This window comes from Rissa tridactyla, chromosome 5 (genome assembly GCF_028500815.1).
Source record: "Rissa tridactyla isolate bRisTri1 chromosome 5, bRisTri1.patW.cur.20221130, whole genome shotgun sequence".
Lineage (NCBI taxonomy): Eukaryota > Metazoa > Chordata > Aves > Charadriiformes > Laridae > Rissa > Rissa tridactyla.
Window position 1 is genome coordinate 6,503,961 of NC_071470.1, and position 17,539 is coordinate 6,521,499.

At 40.7% G+C, this 17,539-nt stretch overlaps 1 protein-coding gene across 35 annotated transcripts in view; it reads right to left on the reverse strand.

The window, feature by feature from the left end:
- Positions 1–17,539, reverse strand: part of SORBS2 (sorbin and SH3 domain containing 2) — a 243,112-nt gene that overhangs the window by 105,114 nt on the left and 120,459 nt on the right. The gene's annotated exons all lie outside the window — the stretch shown is intronic.

Below are 17,539 nucleotides of genomic sequence, written 5' to 3' on the forward strand. Positions count from 1 at the left end.
CACTGATCAGGTCAGTGAATTTACTGTACATCTGGAGCTTTCAGAAAGTGAACCGGTCACTCAATCAATTAAAAAAAAAAAGAAGGGCACGAGATCAAGTTTTACATAAGTTGTTTTAGTGAAAACAGTTTTTATGTAAACAAACCCTTCCCCTTCCCAATGCTAACATTTATTTAGCACCAGTTCAAGATGTTTGGATTTATTACTTATTCTCCCAGTAAGAAAGCCTGCATTTCTCAAACAAAAGTCACATTCAAGAACACCCCATCACTCGACATGGCAGTAGGTGTGGTTCCACCGTTTGTGGATGTCTAAGGAAAGCTGTAAGCTGGATCTGTGCTCTTGTGCAGGATTTCTCTGTACTATCTTCAGCTGACTGACATCAGCATAAACAGCAAGTAGAGAGGAAGACAAGGCCTTACGAATAAATAGGCAGTGAATTACTAACTAAGGCCACGCCACCCAAAAAACCACTGAATTTTTATGAAGTGCACAAACTCTAAAAGAGCAAATGCTTCTGGATATTAAGTGAAGCAGAACTGTAGGTTTCAAGAATGATTATTTGCTCCCTTGTGCCCTTGGCATTCCTGTTTTATATTGAATATGCTATTGCCTCTCATGGCCTCAGTACTGATTGGCAAATACAATTCCTCCTTCGGCTCCATCCAGCACCTTTAGATACTGGATGATTTGCTTCAGTTCAATAGATTGTAGAAGTACAGATACCAGAGGAAGCTATGAGCAAGTTAATGAGCAAGACAGACACAAATACATACCCCAGCCTATCCTCCATCACAATTAAATGGCTGTAGAAGGCAGCTGTTATGTACCCCATTTCTGGGGAACGTTGGGCAAACCTCTTATGAATGCCTGCATTTGCACAAATGCTGCCCATGCATGCATAAACCCTCTTCGTTTCCATAAGCATATAGAACTAAACGATGCATGTTAGATTCCTCCAAGAAGAAACCTTGCACTTACAGTGTAAGCATGCAACACCAAGTCCTCTACTTTTCTGCTAAAAAAAAAGAAGGAAACTGTGCTTAACCTTGATGGCCTCAGACGTTTTGCATGAGTAGTGCATCAGCCTCATTTAAATGGTATCCAATCAATGCTTAAATGAATTGAGAGTAAAAAGTGAGTCAGAGTAAATAAATGTCTATTTGGATAATACAAGCAATAAGAAAGAGTCCTATCTCAAACTGAACCGAACCATTTTCTTTAATACTCCTATAAATTTTTTTGTTTGTCCTCTAGTCACAGCTCTTTTCTTTATCTTCTAGTCTTAGAAATAGCGAGAATGCAAATACTTCCTGCTGTTCCTCAGCTGTTATAAACCAGTGCAGTTCAGCTGAGGTTAATGGTCCCCCTTCACTCTAGTTTAGGATCCAACCCCTTAATCATCGCACATTTATTAAAAAAAAAAAAAGTTTTGGACAAAAAAGCCCTCTGTAAATAGACATTACATGCTGCAGAATTTCTTTCACCACTTATGACACCGAATATAGTAGATGCTTTCATGCTTTTTAATTTAAGCCTTAAGAGACTATGGAAATACAAACTACTCCTACGCATTAATAAGTCCCTGACAAGTACCCACTGAACTACATGACTACACTTAACGTTCTTGGGTAAATCACAATTTGTAGTGGCCTGTCAACGTTAATGGAGAACGATATATATTGTTGTATTAGCATATAGCAAGCGGAAGGTGATAGAACAACTATTATGAATACAAAGTTCTATAGCTCTGCCTACAGAAAGCAGACACAGGACGTATGTGTGACATTCCGAATGCTGGGGTATGAGGACGTGCCCGGAGAAGAAGCACCACAAAACAGACTGCATCTGTTCACTGGCTCTAAAATAATTTCTGGATCTTGTAATTTCAGCTAATTCACAATTCTGGTTTGTGGTATACAGCCTTTTATAACAAGGGACCATCATTTATCTTAAATTCTCATACACAGAGCATGCTCAGTGATTCAATACAAGTTCTATATTCATTTTTATGCAAAAGTCCCCAAAGTATCACCTAATGAAATTCAAATGACCTGTGTCAACAATGCTGCAGCTATCAGAAAGCAATCGTCACCTTTTTTTCCCCCCTATGCATCAATTAAGTTTTTAGTATAGTTTACAAGAGCAAAATCCATCGTACGTATCAATGATTATCAAATCGATGAACATTTCTTATGCTGATTTAATCTTTTCCCATTACAGAAATACTATTTCCACACTGCCAAGTATATCTGGTGGCTTCCTGACTTCACAACATGAACACAGCCTGATTCAGAGGCAAAGTATTTTTCTTCGTGCTATCTCAAAACAACAAAAACCTATCACTCCTTTTTCCCCACTAAATATGTGATTCCACAACTGAGGATTTATATTCTGAAAGAGCAAATTATGCTGTTTATAACTGAATGCAGTAAGCGCGGCTGTAAATGTAGGTACTTGAAGCAGATGAGCAAGGCTCCCACACTGCTGCTCTCCGTCAACTTCTGTGCTCTGAAAACCTACCCAGAGCAGCTTATTTTAAGAACATCAACCTGAACTTTCAAAACACAAGTTCACTCTTTTTAAGAGCTAACCATTATCAGCATATCTGTAAATCCGAACCTGGTCTTGAGGACTTCACCGGTAAAACATTATTTTACTGAAATGCCCAAGATTGATCTTCTCACCTGTTACGTAAACATCACCACATACGCAAGTAAACAGCATGGTTTTTTGTTTCCAAGCCTTGTTGCAAGACGTGGGAGGATGAAAAGCCCCACCTCCACTGATCTCAATCTCTTATCCATGAGAATTTTTGTACTATACAGGAGCTGATAAGCTATTTAAGAAAGCTACTATGTCAAAAAGCCCCCCAACATCTACTAAGCTAGAGGGCTATAAGAAACGTGACATGTAAAGAGTCATAGAAAAGCAGTCCTACCTTTGCCAAAACGATACTTCTGAAATTTTTCTTACAAAAAAGTTACACACCACAGGCCTCTCTGAGTTTGTAATTCATCCCCACAGTGGCAAGAAGGTTATCAAACCACTTGCTTCTCTCTCCAAGAACGCTAGGCAAACATAAACCTAAATTATGGTGAACCGCCACACTCCAACGCCTCTCCGCTAACTATGTTTAGCAGCTACTTCATTTCAGTTTTGCATGCGTGACTCATACGCGAAGAGGATGGGCATTAACACTGATAAGTCACCCTGTTTCCAGCCATGACTGTTTGGCAGCTGCTTTTGCAAGCTGCCGTCGCCACACGGAGCAGATTTCCTTGAAGTATGAGAGCAGGAAACAAATCTGGGTGTAGCTGGACAGGCGGTCATTGTTTTGAACTTCCACTAGAAGCAGAGTTAGCGAGTCGCTGGGAGGTCAGAGCCGTCCCAGAGTCCGGCCAGCCGAGTGGTGCTGCTCCATTGCGTGTTTGATGCATCTCTCTCGTAGCTGTTTCCAGGCAGACAGACACGGGAAGTGTTTAATACCAGAGCAGGCAGGCTGTGGTTTTATAAGAGTCATTTTCTCTGCGTTGCTTTTGATGAGACTTTTTAAAAGGCGTTTGAGAGGAGCCGGGAAAATTCTTCCCAGGGGAAAGAATTGGTAATTTTGAGGCATGAACTAACTCACAGTAGCCGCAAGGGCCAATGTGGAGCACACGCTAATGAACTTTTCACTGTCTTAATGTAGACTGCTAAGGCTTCCTTTAAACAAATCACCTATAAAGGATCTCAGAGTGAGTTAACCATATGGTTTTAGGTACTGGACTGAACCTCAGGATACCTGGACCCGTTTCTCAACGTGAGAACAGAGAATCAATATGAACTCTGGCAAAGTGTCATTTTTTTGAAACTATGAAACAAAATATTTCGCAAGGGAGCAAGAAAAAATGCTTGCCAGAAATTTTGTATTGAACTTCCTCAAATTTTATGTACTTTTGGCACAAAAAGGCAGGTTACCAGTCCTGTAAGTTTGGCTCTTTATTCAAAAATAAACATTCCTTGAAACTAAGTGCAGCTGGGTTTTTTATGGGTCATTAGCCATCTTGGCAATAGTACCAAATTCAAGTTCCCAGAGGTCACCAGACTTGGGAAGTTGCTGTTACAGTGGAGGGACCCCTCAAATGCTGGAGGAATAGGCTGATAGAAACCTCATGAAATTCAACAAACACAGAGACCTGCACCAGGGATGGAATAACTCCATGCAGCACATACAGCCTGGGCAGCAGCTCTGCAAAATAGGATCCAGGAACCATGGTGGACATCAAGCTGAATGTACGCTGGCTGTATGCCTTTAGAGCAATGAGGGCTACCTGCGTATAAGCTACACTAGCAAAAGCATCACAAGCAGGTCAAAGGAAGCGGTCATTTCCCTCATACCTTGTCCTGGTGAGGCCAAACCTGCAGTATGCCATCTGATTTTGACCACCCCAGTAATAGATGGATACCGATAAACTGTAGCGAGTCCAGCAGAGCCTGGACTAACAGGCTCAGGGCACGGAGCGCACAACACGCGCAGAAAAGCTGAGGGAGCTGTGGAGGTTCAGTCTGGAAAAGAGAAAGCCCAGGGGATCTAACTGCTGTCTTCAATCCCTTAAAGAAGAGCTAGAGACAACACAAGAGCTAGATTTCTTCTTGGAAAGGCCAGTGAAAGGACTAGGTGCAAGACTTGTTGCAACACAGGGGATTATGAATCTTGGGCTTGGAGAGGGAACTTCACAGGAGTAGTCAAGCACTAGAACGGGCCCAGCCGTGCAGTCTCCGTCCTTAGGGGCACTCAAAGTTCAGCCACACAAAGTCTTGCGCAACCTGGTCTAACATTAGCCATGCTTTATGCAGGACACTGGACTACATGATCTCCAGAGGTACCACATGACCTAATTTATTCTACGATGGATGGGATTCTCTTCATGGCTCTAATGAAATATGTTACTACTGTTGGGTTTTTCACCTTTTATTTATTTTAAGACATTGTGTCCAAACAGAATTTAATCTTATTAAATACACAGAAGGAAACCCATTAAATTACAATGGTGAAATATTTTTACTGTTGTCCTTGCCTCAATTTTAGACGCATGATTATAAGCCCATCAGCAGGTACCCCTGCTCTAGGTGCATAGGTCAGTTTAATTATACTTCAGCTTTCCTCACAGAGGAAAAACTTTTGGAAAAAAATAGTTTGATTTCACCAGCCACTAAGTGAACTTAATGGATGTCTTCTGGGTAGTCTTTTGAAATTGTGGGGCTTGGGAAGATCTGGAGAGTTCCAAAGCTTCAGGTTCCAATAACATTACTCCACATAATCAAGAGAAAACATGCAGTGTTAAAAAAAAAAAATTGTATTTAAAAAAAAAAAAAGGGAAGAAAAAAGGTGGCAGGAGAGGAGGGAGTGGCATAAAATGACCTTGAGGATCTCACCAGGAAAACAGCAGTCAGAAATACATGAGCTTGGGAAGAAGAATGAATGGGTTTAGCCATTCCCTCGAGTGCATCCCGAACAACTGCATTGTGCATCATCAGCAGAGTGAGAGTGAACACTGCAGAGATAAGGGAGAGTTGCATTTTCTGTAGCTCCCCTTCAGAATATATATTTAGTTCCATCTAAAATGAACTGCACTGGGATCTGTTTATAGTATGTATATAATACGTATAAGCTCATTTTTGGCACAAACTTAAGTCTACTGTAGGTAAGTGGTGATTTTTTTTTTTAGAGCTGTTTTTGCATTAGCCAACAAAAATTCCTACAGAGACGTCCATGAAAAATCATGAAGCAAAAGAATCAAAATCTGTGATTACAGACTGTCTTTTTGATAAATGATTACTGGCCTCTGCCACCGTATACAGTCCTACCTGGACCAATTTGAGCATTATAGATATTTTAGAATTGCAGCCTTTCTGACAGAAAGGCCATGCAGACATATCCCATCAGAGTAAATTCAGAAAGATTCCCAGTCTCCCCTGTAAAGGTACATAAATACATCGGCCACGCTTACACATTGGCAAATAGCTTTTGAGACTCCCGATCAATAGCTATAAGCTAATTTATTACCTGCCAAAGGTCCCCACATCATGCGAACAACTCACGGTGCAGACAGCAACATGGGCAAAAGGCCAGGGTTATAACAACTGTCCTAGCTGGGCATTTGTGATGAGAGGAGCTTGGTTGATTTTTGACAGTGACTTTTTTTCTCAATTTATTAATGTAAATAGCAAAAAAAAAAAAAAAACAAACCCAAAATTCCAAAACCACCCACAAATTGGTAGCTGAAAAACAGATGCAAGGCTTGAGTCAAGGCAAAACATGACTAAAACACAGGCCTGAAGTTCTGTTCATTTCAGTAAACACATCTAAAGCGCTTATTAATTAGGAAGCTAATTTCTTCTAGCTTCGAGACCATTAAGCCTGTTTTTAATGGAAGGGGGTGGGGAAGACCACATTTTTTCAATTGGCTAAAACAATGCTTCGATTAAGATTGAGGGAAGATTAAACACATCACAAGTTATCACATGCATTTGAAAGCAGCAAAGACAGAAATAGGTAGTTTAACTATTTTTCCTTTTCCTCAGTAGAACTGTCAAATGCTTTACCTCACACTTCCTCTACCCACCAGCTGGGATCAGTTTGCTCATTGATGTCTGACCTAATTTGTTTTTTTCATGGCACCTATTTACTGCCATATGTTCAGCCTTTACATTTGCATTCTTCTGTTGTGACTAAGGTTCTCTTCTAACAGAGAGAAAAATTAACATCCAAATGCCATCCCCAAACCTTCCTGACAGCTCTATTTTTGTATCTATAACTAGCTGTCTAAAAATTGGTGGGAAAGCCAACTATTGCAAGGAACTGCATTCCAAGATGTAAAAATGATACATACCTGTATTGATTTCCTTCTTATGGCTTAAGGGTTACTCAAGTACCTTCCCAGGATTTTCAAAAGCTCTTAAACATTGACACAAATGGCAACTAGAAGGATAGGCACCTTTTGGACATCCCATTGCGTGGCTGTCTGCATCTTTAGCTAATTACATATCATAGAATCATAGAATGGTTTGGGTTGGAAGGGACCTTAAAGATCATCCAGTTCCAACCCCCCTGCCCTGGGCAGGGACACCTCCCACCAGGCCAGGTTGCTCCAAGCCCCGTCCAGCCTGGCCTTGAACCCCTCCAGGGATGGGGCAGCCACAGCTCCTCCTGGCAACCTGGGCCAGTGTCTCACCACCCTCACAGCAAAGAATTTCTTCCTAATATCTCATCTAAATCTCCCCTCTTCCAGTTTAAAACCATTACCCCTCGTCCTGTCTTGAAACAGTAGTCCTTGTGCATTTATAGCATTTCAGAATAGACTTTTGTGAAACCTCAAATATACCACAGGACACTAGCAGTAATTCTCCAGAGTTTTATTCTGTTCTTGGGCTGTCTTCTGAACTGGTCTCCCTAACAAGCACAAAACCATACTTCACACATGTGCACCGATACCTGTGCAGGGCTCTGTATGTGGCTGGAACATCCGCTGTCGGCCATTCCCTGTGCAAGGACCCGGACCCCCGAAGTCCAGAGACCATCTTTCTGATTCCCCCACCTTAAAAGGCAGCCCAAGGGGACCAGTACTGTGACTGTACCTTGCCATTCTTGCACTGGCCAGAGATGGAAGAACCACGCACCTTTGCTAGGTCCAACTTGCAACAACTATTTGACTGAGAACCTGTACACCACCGCATCACATGTATTTTGTTTTTCTCTTTCAGTCCTTCCTAAGGCCTTGAGAAGCAAGTTTAGTTTCCATCCTACAATTCTGCTGAACGTACTTTGAGATCCATTGTTGTTCCTCAATCTGGAGGTAGTTTCCCCAGCCAAAAATAAAAGCTACTATTTCAGTAAGCATGCTACACACTCAGCAGAAAGGCAATATAAAGAGCCAAAGCATATTTCACACCATTCTTTCCAACTTCTCTCTTCTTTCTGGTATTATCACGTGTTGCCATTACCATCTCACAATCACGTAAGGCTTATAGCAGAACATTTTCACCTGTGCACACTATCTTTCTCTCATTCCTTTTATAACGAGGCTACAGCTAAGTCTTTACATCTCTTCCTCCATTATGCTGACCAAGAACAATAGATTATTTTAACATAGTCAAAATTTTCATGAGTAGCTTGTACCCCCTTCCACTGAGCGCCTCTGGCTTTCCTGAAATTCACTATACTTCTTTAGGTCCTATCCAAATTCCATGGCAAAAATACCCCAGTAATCACTCCTTTGGTTGCTCTCCAATTCTGATGGAAAATGTGCAAACTCCTATTTAGCTATTTATCCAGTTTTAGTAACTCACACTGATGTTACCAGTCACAGCGATGACAACACTAATCCATTTAACAGCCTCTTTCACAGTAACTGATGTTTTATCTGTGCTGGGTTTTTTTTTGCCACCTAACACACAACCCACCCGTGTTTTCTGAGCACCTCCTGTTGAGGGGCATACCAGAGAGGATAGTGTCCTCACACAGCTGAGTCCAGTAAGGTGCTGGGGGACAATTAAAGTGCCCAGAAATCTCATCTTAAGAAAAAAAAAAATATGTTTGGAACCTCTTGGTACTGGTGACAACCCCCTAGGTACTGTAGTTATTAATTAACCAGATGTAGGTCTACCATAGTGCAATTCAAAATATGAAATAATTTGTCAGGATATATCAAACATTCAACTCTTCCAGGATCGCAGATCATAAAACACGTCTTAAAACTATAAGAAAGCATCTTTGTTTTGAATTTTTTACAATTCCACTGTCGCTGCCAGCGTGGTTAGTTCTACTACCCGGGAAAGAAAAACTTTTTTCTATTTTCAGTCTTTTTAGATCTCAATCTCAGCCCCTAATTAAAAACAAGAAAAATTTTAGGAAGGCTTTTTAGAAACGCCCTGTGCTATGCAATTATCTTTTTAATGGAAAATTTTCAGCAGGGATCCCTTGTCCTTGGACTAGTCCTGCGAGTACTACAAATGCCTACTAATACCATGCATGTCTAATTAGATGACTGTGGGTCCTATTCAGAAACATCCTCAGCCCGCATATGTGCAAATCGCTTTTTGTATGTAAACAATTGTTTCATGAGATTCATTAAACCCTTTCATTAAAATCTTTTCACCGTGCACGTACTAAGAAAAAATGTTCAGATCATACTTGAGAAAGGTGCATCAGAAAGCCCCAGTCCCACACAATTTTAAAAGTACGCAAAAGAAAAAGCAGGGGAGCATGTTTTGAATTTTTACTTTCTCATGAAAGAAGAAATTAAGTCAATGCAAAGGAAGGCCACGAGGCACTAGAAGCAAGATTAGCAGCCATGCTAAGATATGTGTGTGCTTATTATTTTATAAATCGCTTTCCTGCCCAGAGTAAATACTGAATCACAAAAAAGATATTAAATTCCAAGTAGTACAAAACCTTACCTGACCATCTCAAATAACGGAATAATTTACAACTATTGTAGCAATTTCCAGACTTTTTATTTCATGGCATACAATTACTTCACCAGACATTTTCCATAAGCAAGCATCAGCCAAGCAGTGCAATGTTTTCTGACACACTGGCCAAAGAGAGGTGAGCTGAAGGGAAGGCTGCAAGATGGGGTTCCATCCCCAGCAGCGTGGGCAGCAGGGCGAGGGGGGGATTCTGCCCTCTGCTCCACTCTGAGGAGGACCCCCCTGCAGTGCTGCCTCCAGCTCTGGGGCACCAACAGCAGAAGGACATGGACCTTTTGGAGCAGGTCCGGAGGAGGCCCCGGAGATGCTGGGAGGGCTGGAGCCCCTCTGCTGTGAGGACAGGCTGAGAGAGCTGGGGGGGTTCAGCCTGGAGAAGAGAAGGCTCCAGGGAGACCTTAGAGCCCCTTCCAGTCCCTAAAGGGGCTCCAGGAAAGCTGGGGAGGGACTCTGGATCAGGGAGTGGAGCAATAGGATGAAGGGTAATAGTTTTAAACTGGAAGAGAGGGGATTTAGATTAGAACTTAGGAAGAAATTCTTTGCTGTGAGGGTGGTGAGACCCTGGCCCGGGTTGCTCAGGGAGATGGTAGATGCCCCAACCCTGGAGGTGTTCAAGGCCAGGCTGGATAGGGCTGTGAGCAACCTGCTCTAGTTGGAGGTGTCCCTGCCCAGGGCAGGGGGGTTGGGCTAGATGGCCTTGAAGGGTCTCTTCCAACCCAAACTATTCTATGAGTCTATAAAACACTGCCTGGCTCAGACAGCACAGTGCGAGGCAGATTACCTCCATCCAAAGGCATGGCAGCCTCAGCTGATCTTAGTGCTCTGACTACAGTCACCTTCGCTGAAAATCCCCCCTCCCCTAATAGGATAGGCAGGCAAAGAGGGTACTGGAGAGCTGGATAATAGAAAAGTCTAAAGCAAGTTTCCTTTGCTGTCTTAAGGCTGTTACACATCTTATAAGCCATATCTGAAATAAACTTTGATTTCTGCAATAAACTGATTTCCACAGGTTCTCAAAAGAGGACACTGTAGCTTCATGGCTCTGTACTAATATTATGTCATGCTGTTACGTTACATTATGATGCCACAACATTCCAGAAACCACACAGTATCGAAGCTGTATCTGTTCTGAAGCAACAGCAACAGCGTAGTGTCTCTGTTGCAGGCTTTGCCCACCCTCCGTTAGGCTTCCTCTGGTCCCACTGCCAATTGTTCAGGCACAATATGCGGAATTTGCACACAGAATAAGGCGGACAAGGGTGAGCTTCGTCCCAAAGTGGTAAACAGAATCAGCAGCATAAGAACTGCCTACTTAGCAATTTTAGCCTGATTAAAAAAGCTTAGCGTGAAATAAGAACAATTGTTCCATGCAACAACAGTTTCCTAACATGAGACTACCTCAAGAAGTTAAGAAATTAAGAAAATCAAGGCAAAAAAAAATTACGGCCTTCAGATGATTATTTTTTTTTTCTATTAACCACTGTGTTGATGTATTCCCTGTTACTAAATACACCGTAGCAATGTCTGTAAATGTGGATGCTGTGCATCCTGTGGAGGAATTCATTTTTCTGATTCAAATATCTGAAATTTTAACACTGGCTAATACCAGATCTGTAGCACGTTTCCACTTTTAGCTTTCTCATTAAAATTGTTAGGGCTCTGATTCAAAGTCCTTAATATATACTCATAAAAATCCATGGTCTTCTGTGAGATATAAGCACATGCTTTTCTGTATAGGAATGGGATTATTCCCAAGCTAAAAGTAAACATGCACTGTAGAAACCTGCTAGACGTAGGCCCAAGGAAAAAACCTCCTGTTAAACAGATTTCCAGCACTGGAACATTTTGCATATTAGAAAGCAGACATTTTCTTCTTGCACACAGTTAACTGAGCACAGTTAGCTTATCTTAAAAGCAGCCTAAACATTTTTTTGGCTACTGTAGGAACTGGAAAAGCAGCTTTAACTCTGCAGTTTTGCAATGGAGCAAGTTCAGGGATATTTTTATACTTTCTGCTTTGTCAAGCATTTTATACACACTATTTTGTTTCTTTAATTCATTCCAAAAATGTCCACTCCAAATATTTTTTCCATATCTAGCCACAAGATGTTGTTTCTTTTCTAAGTATAAACAATATTTCGGTTTACAAAAACGTCAGTCAAACTCACTGACGTGAACATATCTTTATATAGTAAAAGCATCCAAAGCTGCCTTGTCTGGTATGTGGTTACAAAGGGGCAGCCTTTGTGGAACCTATAAAGGTGGGAACCTACAAAGCCACATTTCCCTACATACCTGATTGGTCATACTTACAGAAATTCCTAGTGGAAGCCACAAGGTTATTTTCCCTTGGCTTCTTTTCTCTTTTTTCCTCTTTGCATTAAACGAGAACTCATTTATATCTTTGCCCACATACTGAATATGGTTGCTTATGCAAAAGAATCCTGTTGATACCTTATTAATTAGCATTTCCAGCTGGAGTCAGAGGATTCAGGCATCAGAATATTAAAAGTTGTATCACCACATGAGGTGGGGGAGGGAGCTTGCAAATTAGCTGTCAAGTTGAATAAAAAGAATAATAACTTACAAGGCTGGCAGTTACCATTTGATACTGCATTACCAGCCATGCCTTATGGTAAATATTAAATTATGTTAATACTGAAAAACTGTTTGCATCTATTGCAAAATAGAAGCAATTAAAAAAAACCTAAACCAAGCTTAATGCACCTCTGAATTCAGAAAGGCATGACAGTCTTCCTCTCAGAATAGTAAAAGTGTTATGCATTAAAAAGTTAGTAACTTATTTTAATGCTATTAAATGTTTGGCACACAGCACAGCTCAATAAATGGTTTTTAAAGTCAGACATCATGCATATTGTGGGCTATTTATGTATTTATAGCTATTCTTTGCTGACAAACAAACTCCTACTAGTAGTTTTAGAAATGAAGCACTTAACATACACAAGAAAATAAAGGAAAATTATACCAGATACTATGTAGACTCTTTTATTAGTCTATTTTGCCCAAAGGCTCTCAAAACACAAACGCCTTTGCTACTGGTTTGCATGATTCTCTCTCTCTTCTGTCTTTATGAAGTACATTAAAGGTTGTATTTATGGTAATAGGAAAAGAAGACAGCAGATGTAGATGAGTGTGCCTGGCTCATTTGAAGAGCTGACAAAAAAAAAAAAAAAATCATTTTCTTCAGACCCTCCACCCCCCTTACTTCACACACGAAGATCTGCAATACCAAGAATTCTGCAACATCAATGACAAGATGACAAAACCTCAGGGCTGAACAGGGATGGCTAGCTAAGATTTATTATTCTCTGCCTTTGATAAATTCCAAGTGCCAGATTTTGTTGATACGCTCACTTTTATCCAGCCTCTTAATTTGTTGCTCCTGCCTTACGTACAGGAATTGCTCATCATACCTTTAAATGCCGCGCTCTATAGACACTTAACTGTATGCTGACTGCTATTTCAAATTAAAAAATGTTAGCAGTACACATTTCATGAGATGAGCAAGGATCCTTATGGCTGCAAGAACAGACACCACCCCACCAACCCTTTACCCTCTACAATGGGTTAAGTAACAACACTTATAAAATATAGATGATGGAAAACCCAAGCCCTTGAGAGAACGAGATGACAGGATAATGTGCAGTATATAGTATTTGTCGGCACAAATACTCGTTCTGTATATTTAGTATTTTTGTATAGCATACAAATATTTCACTAGCTGCTCAAAGAAGAGAAATCAAAACAAAAAGGATTGTTCATTTTAAAAAAGGAAAACAAATACTTAACTATAAAGTTTATGATTGGACAACTTGTGTGTCAGCTTTTAAAACTATGTGGGAGTGCAGCTTGAGATTTTATATATCGTATATGGTACTGCTTTCTACAACTGATCCATGTCATGAATGTCAGATAAGCTTGCAAGAGAAACCAAGGGGAATGAATACACAGACCACTGAAAAACTCGTGCTGAATAAAATCAAATTCAGAACACAACAGCCAACAAGAGTAAGCAGACAAATATTTGACCGAACTTTAACTAATAGTAACAGAGATACAGTGCTCTCTGTTAATGAGACAGAGCATGCACATGTTAATTCTCTTTAATATGTATGTGTGAGTGCCAACACCTGCTATCCTATTTCTTGCAGAATTCCCAGGGAAGCCAAACATGTAAGTGCAAAATCAACAGAAGTGGGATACAACCTTTAGACTGGGATTCCATGCCACCTGAAGAACCCAGACATATAATAATTCTACTGCTGAGTTTAGTGTATCCAGCTTTCTAAGCGTATGCTTATAACATGCAATTGCCATGGCACAGAAACCTCACGATGGCATTGCTCCAAACTCCTGGGTTTCTAAAGCGTGCTCCAGCACAAAAGACAATTTAATCCCAAGAGTAGCCCAGCTCTAACATTTTACCCACGCACACCTAACTAGCTCAGGTTTGGTGCCAGGTTTACACGTAGTCTGTTCTAGAGCTAGCACAATTCCACGCTGCTTGTTCAGGTATCCAAATCCTCACTGCACATACGCTCTTCTCCCATAGGCCCTTAAGGAATTTCAGAAATTTCAAGCTCCCTGTCCCATCTAGGTTCCCTATAGAATACAGCAGAGGCTGGATTTCTATACTGCAGTAAATTATGGCAGCAACAACTTGGACCCTGGCTCTATAACGTTTTGGAAGCAGTTTGGCCTATGTCACACAGGGAAGGGTGTCCTTGTACCCCAAATAGTCAGAGCAGCCTAAAAGGAAAAGCAGGCAAATGTGTCACAGCTAAATTGTAGAACTCATTTTTCCTCTTTATTTACATTTTTTGTTAAGGCTAAACGTGCAGATTTTCAATGTCTGGCCAAATTCTTCACTAAGATTGTAGAATCAAAGGCAAAGCTATGAGTTTGAACAAGTGTTTTTAAAACAAACAAAATCCGCAGCTCACCCACCTTCTTGCACTGCGTGACTTTTTGAAGCCAGGGAAAATGATGCATCTCCCCACATCCAGCAGAAACACCAAAATGTGCGGGAATGTAAACAAACATGGATGATTCCATGGATTTATAACAGCGAGATTTTATCTTAGTGTTTTGGACTCCTTAAAAAAGTATAAACAAACTAGTTTGTGTATAACAACGATACGCAGCACTCCGTGTAGTTAACTAAATTGAGGTTCAACAAGGCCAAGTGCCGGGTCCTGCACTTGGGTCACAACAACCCCGTGCAGCCTGGGGCAGGGCGGCTGGAGAGCCGCCTGGTGGAAAAGGACCTGGGGGTGTTGGTCGACAGCCTGCTGAATATGAGCCAGTAGTGTGCCCAGGTGGCCAAGAAGCCAATAGCATCTTGGCCTGTATCAAGAACAGCGTGGCCAGCAGGACTGGGGCAGTGATCGTCCCCCTGTAGTCTCCAATCTCTCTCTCTCTCCAAACTCTCCAATCGCCCTAGGGAAATATCTGGATACAATTACGAGGTTTTAACTTTTACAGCACAGAATGAGTTAACATGTCACATATCTTTCAGACCAAGGACGACACACAACCACTAACACCTGATGGCTCCCACTCAGGTGAGCGCAATCAAATCTCATGGGATGGTTAAACTCAGGATTACACTCTTCTGCCTCTCAATTGCTGAGAGATAGAAGTGGTAAAAAAATGTCAAAGTAACAATCACCTGGTGAAAAGAGTAACTGAGAATTGCTTTCAGTTGCTTTTTTAGAGAAAAAAAAAAATCTCAGGAAGAGGAGGATGAGTAAAAAGTTTGCTAAAGAGTGAAAGGAATCACAAATTGAAAAAGCCAGATTGTTACAAAAGTGGGTTATCAGACATAAAGCCTTATCTAAGACAAAAAGACGACTGAGGATAAAGCTTGACCTATATAACTTTCAACTGCTAAGAATTTAAAGTTAATTCAGCTATAAACAGTACTGTGGGGTCAAGAATTTTGTTTAAAAGGACATATTTCCATCGCAATTAATGCATTACCCTCTCATTCCAGGAACAGAGGCATACTTAAAAAGATCAGTATATTCTATTTCAAAACCATCCGTATGATTTGCATAAGTATCTCAGAACTGAACTTGTAAAAAGACTGTTTCAAACAGTTTTAAAGTTTTACAATGAGTCAGCAATTCCACGTGAAAAACAGAAATGGAAGGATAATGCACTACTCCAGAGTTCCCATTGTTTATTGTAAGTTATGAACAAAACAATGACAGATATTGGCCTAATTTTTAACATCAAAGTTGCTCTTTTCCTCAAAATTTGAAGCAACCTCCTTTGAGATGACCAGGACGTTATCTCACAAAGGTAAAAGGCATTTCAACTGAACTGTATCTTGCCAGAATCAAGTCTTGCTAGAATATGTAGCATATGATTGCGTCTGTTCACTTGAAAGGATTGTCCAATCATCTCAGTTTACACATAACTTGCCAACAAAGGGTATTTTGTACAGTGGCAAATGGAAATGTACAGTTTGCTTGGCCATTTCAAGAGTGGTAAGTCACTTTACTCCTCAGCTGTTATTTCCCTTTGTGTTTGGGAACATAATGTCTCTGTGACTACGCAGGATTACAGACTGCAGTCATTTCCTATCGACCAGTTCATCGTGCAGCTCAAAGCATGTCAAGGTCATATTTTTATGCCAAGCCCTAGCTATAGCCCTGAAGGTAGCATGCAGTGCTTCATTAGCCACACTGAGTTATACAGAATATTACCAATACCTAGTTGAAGAATCTGCTTTAAAATCAATGCCATATCGGAGATACTTTGTCTGGGACACACAAAAACTGAGGAAAAAAAATTAAAATGTTATGGTTTGACCACAACAAATATTTTGTCCAGCAATTTCTTTCATAACCAAAACACTTACCCTTCCCAGGTTGTAATAGTTGGGGCATGATTTTGGGACAGCCTTGACCCAGCCCACCCTGGTACATACAACAGTGTGCCCTCACTGCTTTTCAGATGATTGTGTGTGAAAGTAAGCGATACAATTTGCATATGCACAAAGAAAAGTCACATGTAAATTTGGCACTTGGGTAAACATGAGGATCAGCATGCCAGAAATTATGTATGCAATTAGTATCACATACATGAAATGGTGCATATAATTATAGGCCACATTTGGAAATGCATCCTGTGTCTTGACAAACATTCTGTACGCTTCTCTGCGCCCTCACCAGGACCTCAAGTGCTGGTCTTTGCAGAACACTAAGCATGAGCGTCTTTATATTCACTGGTCCAGCTGTCACGAGTTTTGCCTTCCAGCTATCGTTCTCAGATGCTCATCAGACACGCTTATTCCAATTTAGTCCACAGAGCGTGAGTGGCCCAGCTGCGGTCCCCAGTATGGAGTTTTAAAGCAGCAGCTGTTGGGCAGTGATGATATTAAGTCTATATTTCTAAAGGAAAAGACATTCCTGAAGAAAAAATTGACAAGACTGCTTTCAGTTTTACAGAGTTCTCACATTTTCTGGTCCTAAGGCTGCAATGTCAGAAACTTTCACACAGACTCTTCCGACACAGAAGAGAGAAAAGTACGTTCACAAATGTGGAGAAGGCAGTGTCCTCTTGATTTTACACAGGCATATAGTATTTGTTTGACAGATTGTACTGTTCCCAGTATGTAATTTTTAATTTAAAAAAAAAGAAAGAGTGAAAGAAAACTCACTACTGTTATCTACTAAAGGGCACTTTTACCATAACAACAATCTCAGTGTTATTTACCTGTACATAATTCCACTTAAAAGTTCTTTTTGAACAGTATTTTGTATTTTTTTTTCCTCATTGGTAAAAACTGTAGGTCTTTAACTTGAATTCTCTTTAAAGGTCAGTACTGTAAGTCAGGATGCCATACTTTAAAAGTAAGCCTATAAGGCCTGTAACCAAGCTTCCCTCAGAACTACTGTCCTGAACTGAGATCTTCTTGCTGATCACAGCAATCTGAAGTTTGCTATAAAGGGAAAAACTTTCAATCGAAAGATTAATTAGAAATGAACTGTTTCCAAAGCCACTGAGAGAACTGGAGGACTCACAATCAAGTGTCTGT